This window comes from Dermacentor silvarum, chromosome 2 (genome assembly GCF_013339745.2).
Source record: "Dermacentor silvarum isolate Dsil-2018 chromosome 2, BIME_Dsil_1.4, whole genome shotgun sequence".
NCBI classification, from domain to species: Eukaryota; Metazoa; Arthropoda; class Arachnida; order Ixodida; family Ixodidae; genus Dermacentor; species Dermacentor silvarum.
The window spans coordinates 74,414,440-74,421,709 of NC_051155.1; positions in this window are offsets into that span (position 1 = coordinate 74,414,440).

Sequence of the window (7,270 nt, forward strand, 5' to 3'; positions counted from 1 at the left end):
GGCGCGGTGCAGACGGCAGTAGCGCACCCAGGATCTCTGCCGGGGGGGGGGGGGGTACATTTGTGTGTGTGTGTGGGGGGGGGGGAAGCAAACACTTTACATAATATGTAATTACCTTGCTTTAGCCAGAGGAATCCAACAGCAACTCAAATGCCTAATAACTATAATACAAAACATAATTATAATAATAAATAATAATTATAATAATTATAATTTTAATATATAAGGGTGATGACAATGTTTATTTCTTCAGCGTTTTACTCAAAGTAATTTAAGAGTGAATGAGTAAATAGAAGACAGTAGGTGATAGAGTGTTTTTGTTAATCCGGAAAATTCGACCTCAAGCCATCTCCTGAATGGTAATGACAGTGTGCACTGAGCGCTGAAGGTGCACGTTGGACTGGTGGGGCTGGACGCGTGAGTGGAGGGGGGGGGGGTTACAACTACAATTTAGGTATACTTTTAAATCCTTATATGGCAATATAAGGCGCTTACTTGCAGCCATATATGACAGTAGAACGCCTATTTGTACCCTTATATGACGTTATAAAGCCTTACTTGCAGTCATATATGGTAGTATTAGGCCATATCTGGACCCTTATATGGCAGTGTAAGGCCATATCTGGACCCTTATATGGCAGTATAAGGCCATATATGGACCCTTATATGGCAGTATAAGGCCATATATGGACCCTTATATGGCAGTATAAGGCCGTATCTGGACCCTTATATGGCAGTATAAGTCCTTACATGGATCCTTATATGGCAGTATAAGGCCTTATATGGGCACTTATATGTCCAAATATGGCCATATATAAAACATATAAGGGCCATATCTGACATTTTCGTAAGGGTTGCAACCGGGCGCAAGGGGAACTGGCCACTTAATCTCCCACGCGTAAGGAGAAAAGCGGGAAAGCAGCGCGGGAGAGAGGAGGGGGGGCAGCTTCTACTCTGCCAACAACAGTGCTTGTACAACAGCGCTTGCTGCGGCGGTCGCTCGCACCGTCTTTTAAAAGCAATTTCCACACGGCTCTGGCCTTTGTATGCGTTGTGCATTCACCGCTCAGTTTCCGATGAAGCGATAGACTACACGAACCTTCGCTTGCTGCGGCAGCTGCGCTAGCTGCCAGCATTTTGACAGTGGTTGTTTGCAGTCATTGAGTGTGACCTATTCATGCATTCTTGTGCGCGCTGACACTATGCTTGTTAATTCAGTTAATAAGCGAATGCGCCCAAGTTTATGCAGCCAATAAAACTACTATCCCTACTGCGAATAGCTCTCTACTAATTTGCTGTCGCAATTGATGCTTCGCCTTTCGGGCAAAACTGCGACATTTTTTGGGTCCAACGGACGAACCTTTAGCCTCTGGCGGCAGCTCGAGCAACGTCCTCAATTTATGCAACATAGCGTCTTGTTTCGCAAGGCATGAACCATTCACATTGCCCTACTGTGCTGCGCCAAGGTGTGCTAAATAGAGCTGAGCTTTGAGCGGCCGAAATGCTTTTCTAGACGCTTAGGAATGCGCACCCATAGACGAGCCATATCGTAGGATTTCAGTAGCGAATACATTTTCCATCGAATAATTTTGCACACGCTGTTCATCGGACTCCTTCAGACGAAAATATTTCTGCCAGGGGTGCTATGCAGGATGCGCCGAGTTTCTCGTTCGCACGAGTTATACCCGAGTTTGCTCGATGGCAGTCAGTGAACGGAGATAGCAAGGAACTTGCAAAAACAGCAGGCAAAAGGAAATGCCGAGATAAAGCCGCGTATGACAACATGAGCGCACCCTGCGCAGCACAGTGCTTCCGCACTTCAAGCACAGAGGACTGCGCAACAAAACGCGCGAGCGCCGCGTATTGTTATCAACGTATTATCGCAATTTAGCAATACTGTGACTGTCCCGCTGTCTATCTGCACACTTGCCGTGAGCCGCTAGCCACGCCTTTCTCGGGTGCGTCAAGGGCGTGCCTCCTCTTTCGAGCTTTATCTTTCTATCTTCCGTCGAACGCGAACTGGGCACACGCGGTGCATCCTTGCACCTACACTTTCCCTCAATAGAATACATTGAAATACAACAAATAAAATAAGAAACATATTATTTTTTAAAGTATCGGTTTTTCGTTTTGAATGCTATAAATTTGTGATGACAAACGGACATCGAGTTCAGTATTAAATTGTGCACTTTTTTTGCCGTGAGTGGCGACAGTGAGGCGAAAATTTACAAGCGGATACATTCTAGAGGGTCGCGCGCACGAGGGAGTTCATACGGTGAGCAGTCGCCAAGGGCGCTGCAGTGCTATTCTCGATAAAATCGATGTGATGATGACGCATAGAGTCAGTCATGACAATGATCTGTCCATTTCCTGTCTATTAGGGGAATGGCAACGCAGCGCTGTGGCATGGCTGTTCACTGCAAGTGCTTTCACTGAGGCGGCTGTTAAGGCCGCCGCTTTACCAACTGAAACGACACTCAAGCTATAGAGACGGGGGCAAGGGCTGTCGCTGCAAAATTGCTGTGCGGTGTTCTAGGGTCCGTAGTGACGCAGCACAATGAAACTTTACCAGTTTATCTGCGTGCGCTATGTCTCCGCGATGCATTGCGAAGAGCGTGCCATCCAGCGATACAATTCATCGCTTGTCATCGCTTGCCAAGTGAAGGTGCCTCCGTGCGCATGTACGCAGGATTTGTGTGTTGTTCACTCCAATGTGCTTGCCGATTGCCTCTGCTGCTGAGCTAACAGCGATCGCAGATGGATATTGTAACGACAGCAGAGCAATCGCATTTTGGCGGATGAGGGCTCTTGTGCGCAGTTAGGATATTAGAGTTCGAACGCAGGAAGGTGTTGCAATTGTTTAGTTTGCCGTGCTTGTGATGAAGAAATGACATCGCACTGGGTGTGTTTGCGCTGACCGCTGACCGCGTTTGCGACACTGTGACTCCGATACATCACTCATGACAGAGCAACCATCTTAAATGTAAGCTGCGATACGTTGTCGTTGGAAAACACTACGCACTGCTCAGGATCGTCGTCCACCGCGGCGCATCGATGCCTTGCAAGCAGCTACAGTGACCTGCCAATAATTATTTGATGTGCGCTAAGTCGGCACAATGCAGGCAATGAACGGTGCTGTGGGGCCATCACAGCCCAAGAAGATATATGTCAGCGAAAGTCGAGGCTTTTTTTTTTTTGGTAGTGGTGCTAAGTACATCACCGATGACAGTGCGTTGTGCGTGTTTTATTTCGCCGGTCAAGAGTGTTAATGCCTGTCAGTTCCGCACTACGTCGCTGTTGCCGAAAAATAAGTTGGGCGTGGCCCAACCGTGGTGGGCGCACGCAAGAGTTAGATGCCTCGCGCGGGGCGTCCCCTATGGTTTTGATTGACAGGCGAACTCGTGCCAAACTCGTACATCGCGAAACCCCCCTCGAGTTGAACTCGTGAACATGGCGGCGGCAGCAGCAGCCTGTGTCATCACATCCAGCGGCAGTAAGCGTCAATATTACCGTCTGGACCCGTTCACCTAGATGACCGACGTAGAGTTTCGGGTCATTTTTGCCTTTCCAAGACGTCAGTGGGCTGGCTCTGTGACGAATTAGGCGAAGGCCGTCGTCTGCGGAGACAGCGTGGCGGGCAAATTATGTTTTCCGAGCACAGAGTTGTGTGACTAGGCTGCGGAGGAAAAGATCGTGCGATCGCTTCGGCTCTCTTTTGTTTCAAGTGCTGCTCGTCCTCCGCGCCCCAGCCCCAGGCCCGGTCCGGCGTCATCATCGGAGTACTGGGGCACCTGCGACCACCAGGGGTTCAACCCGGACCAACCAACCTGCGCAGGCGAAGTGGTCACATTATATTGGAAGGCTCAGAATGGACGCAGGGCTGCCTTCTGGTGCAACAGCTGCCGAAATCAGTTTTCGCAGTTACACGGTACCGCTGCACTGCACGGCCAGAGAGGCGAAGGAAGTTACTTCGCCAACACGGACCGCCTCGGCCGTCCGAACGACCACCTCTCCAGGCGGCAAATGATTTGGCTCACGTACTGCGTGAGCAAAAGCATAGACATATGGCTGTTGAAGTAGTTGACCGGCGAATTGTTACCTCTATCAGACCACGCCATCGCCAACTGGAGTAACCACCCCCGTAAGTTCGACGAGCTGCTGGCGCAACCTCCACTCGGTGGCCCCTGGTAGATAGCGCAAATTGACAAGTGCCTTCTGCGCGGCGAGCAAAATACAATCAAGGCCGCCTAATGTCGGGCGACAACTTTCCGCCGAGCCGCCAAAATTACGTCGGTGTTAAAGATGGTGGACCATGGGTCTTCGACAAGTTCGGCGCGACCAGAGGGGTGCAGCTACTTTCAAGGTCGACCTACGAAAGGCGGCAACGCTAGGTGCCATTATTGCAGCCAATGTTCAACCGGGGACCATTATTCATAGTGACGAATTGGCCGCATACAAATATATCCCAAATTTAGAGGATGCTAACGGGGCTATGACTCAATCTGCATTGGGAGATAGTCAACCACAGCGTGAACTTTGTGGACCCCATCACGGGCGTTCACACGCAAAAAAATTTAAAGTTATTGTCAAAAAGGGAAGCGCCACCTCGTCAGCGATGGGTACAGGGTAACTTCACCGATGCGGGAGTCCTACCTAGGATGGATGTGGTGGCACCCAACGGCCACGTGCGCCGCAAAGACCCTCTCTTGCGTTTGTTGGAAACAACGCATTGCTCGGGCTACGCAGCATAAAGAGTATTTCCTGCGGTTGTTAGAAGCCATCGCTCCACGCTTGCCAGTAAGAAGGTGCATAGCAATGTAAAAAAAAAATAAAGCGTAGTTTTCTGACCCTTGTATGAGTGCTTTCTGGCATTCCTGAGTGCTTACACGGTAAGCGCGCGGCAAACCACTTAGGTGCTAGCGGACGCTCACTTCGTCTCGCCGCCTTTGTTTAGCGTGAGCAACGAGCGATCTGTTAAAAGCCCAGTGTGAAAACCAGGCGCACATAAATCTGTGCTCGGAAATGGGAGCGCAAGCACGTAGCGAGCCGCACCAATCCAATTCAGAGGAAAGAGAAAGAGCAACGAGCGATGTGTTGAAACCCCAGTGAGAAAACCAAGCGCACACCAATCTCTGCTCGGAAATGCTAGCGCAAGCACGTAGCGAGCCACGCCAAGCCAATGCAGAGGAAAAAAGAGGAGGGCTAGCATCCCCTCGTGGTATAACACGAAACGTATTAAACTACAAATTAGTCTAATACACATTCAGCGTACATCTTGTAAACTTTAAAATGCTTATAACCCACATTAATGCGACTAATATTATTGTACTAAATGAATTTATTTTATAACTTGCTTGCGCCTGTAATGCACTCGGTGGAACGACAAACAAGTGAAAGAAGGCACGACCATGCACCGACCGTATGATCGCGTGAGCCCCAGTTTGTCGACCGCCCATATGGCAACACCCAAGGGTTGATAGCCATCCAGAGTGATCTCGATAAACCAATGAAACTGGAGGCGTGCCAACGGACAAACTTTGTCTTGTTAATATTTGTTCTTTCATCTTGGGGTGTCGCCAGAGCTCGTGAAGATCCCGAGTTTCGCGAAACTCGGCGCATCCTGCATAGCACCCCAGGACACTTTCCCGACGAGATTATCCGTTTACCTAAACAACATTGCTGATTAACGCTCCTTTTCCAGTCGGCTTCGCCTCTTACGTTTATCTTATGTTTATAGATAAATGATCACTTGCTCACACAAAATTATCCTTTCTGTAAGTAGTGTAAACGAGGGTACGGAAATGTTATGCAACTGCAGTTAGATTAGGATTTTGATAATGCAAGGATGCTATTCCAATGCAATACCTTTGTGCGCTTCGTCAGTGGTCTGAACAGCGATCCGCCTACGTTATAATCTCTATCGGTTGGCCGGCCGCACAAGCTGGAAAACAAGAAAGGAATAATCATCAGCAGCACGCAACATCACTACTGATTATTATTCCTTTCTTGTATCCCAGCTTGTGCGGCCAAATGAGCATTTGTGACACCACTGCAGTACGGGGGGCTATAGGCGTATTTACCAGGGGGGGGGGGGGGATAGTGATTTTGCGTTTACGTAAGCAATGCTTTTCTGGAATACGTATCGCCCTGTTTGGGCAAAAGGAGTATTGTGTTGTGTGTATCGCGGCGCCGAGACGTAGCGGGCGGCAATATTGAAAGTCCAGAGGCTATCGAATTTAATTGTGCATTTACCACTTATCTTAAGTATGTCGGTGAAAACGACCTTCAGGATTGTCGACAATTGGGCGAGTTGGGGACCAATCATTTTGACAGCTAGCGTTTGTCCTGTGCGTTCTTTCTGCGTTATTGTGTCGTGTTTTTTTTGTTCTTCGTACTGTAAAAGGAAGACGACATCGTCGAATGTGCAGGGCAATTACAATACCATTACAACACTGCCTTGAATTTTTTCCACCAGCATGTGTCACTTCTGACATTGTCTGTGAATTTTATTATGAGGCTGTTTCATCATAAGAGTTAACTTGGCGCACGTTCCCTGGCAGGAGCAAAAAAAGTAGAGATTTCATATTTTGGGAAATTGGGGGCCATGTCTTGGGTGATATATAGCGACTAGTTTGCACTGTATAAGTTACTTATGCGCTTTCAAAATATTGACTAAATACATGCTTTCCTGCAAACTTGCTATGGGTTATACAAAGCACTTAGTTACTTTCTCGGTAAATTATGCGAGGTACGGTATACATATTTCGTTGTAATAGGAATAGTGTTTGGAGTGACGAGCGATTAATGTTTATTATGTGTGGGTTCATTCCAGTCCTTGTAAAATGTTACTAATTCAAGCATTACAAGGTGTCATGCTGGCCTTGTTCAAAATGTTTACCAAACTACTAAAACAACTGCAGCGAGGGTCGAATTTCAATTGCCGTGAAAAAAAGGAAAGTATTTCGTGTAGCGCGTTGCGAAACATTGATGTACCTTCTTTAACTGTAACACTGTGAATAATTACTGAACACGCGTTCGTTTCTCTATTCTTGCGTATCATACGAGACTTACAGTTTATTTCTCCGGTATCTTCGGTGAACTAAACAGGGGACCTTGTCCATATTTGGGGGAAATCAGGGGGAAGGTACGGGTAATGTGCAGGCAACGTTCGAAATAGGTGGGTAAAGTGCGCCTTTTTACAATAGATTGCTTATTCAATTGGTCCAGAGCGTTAGTATTGTTATTTAGGAGCGGCGTGAAGTTTATGCCG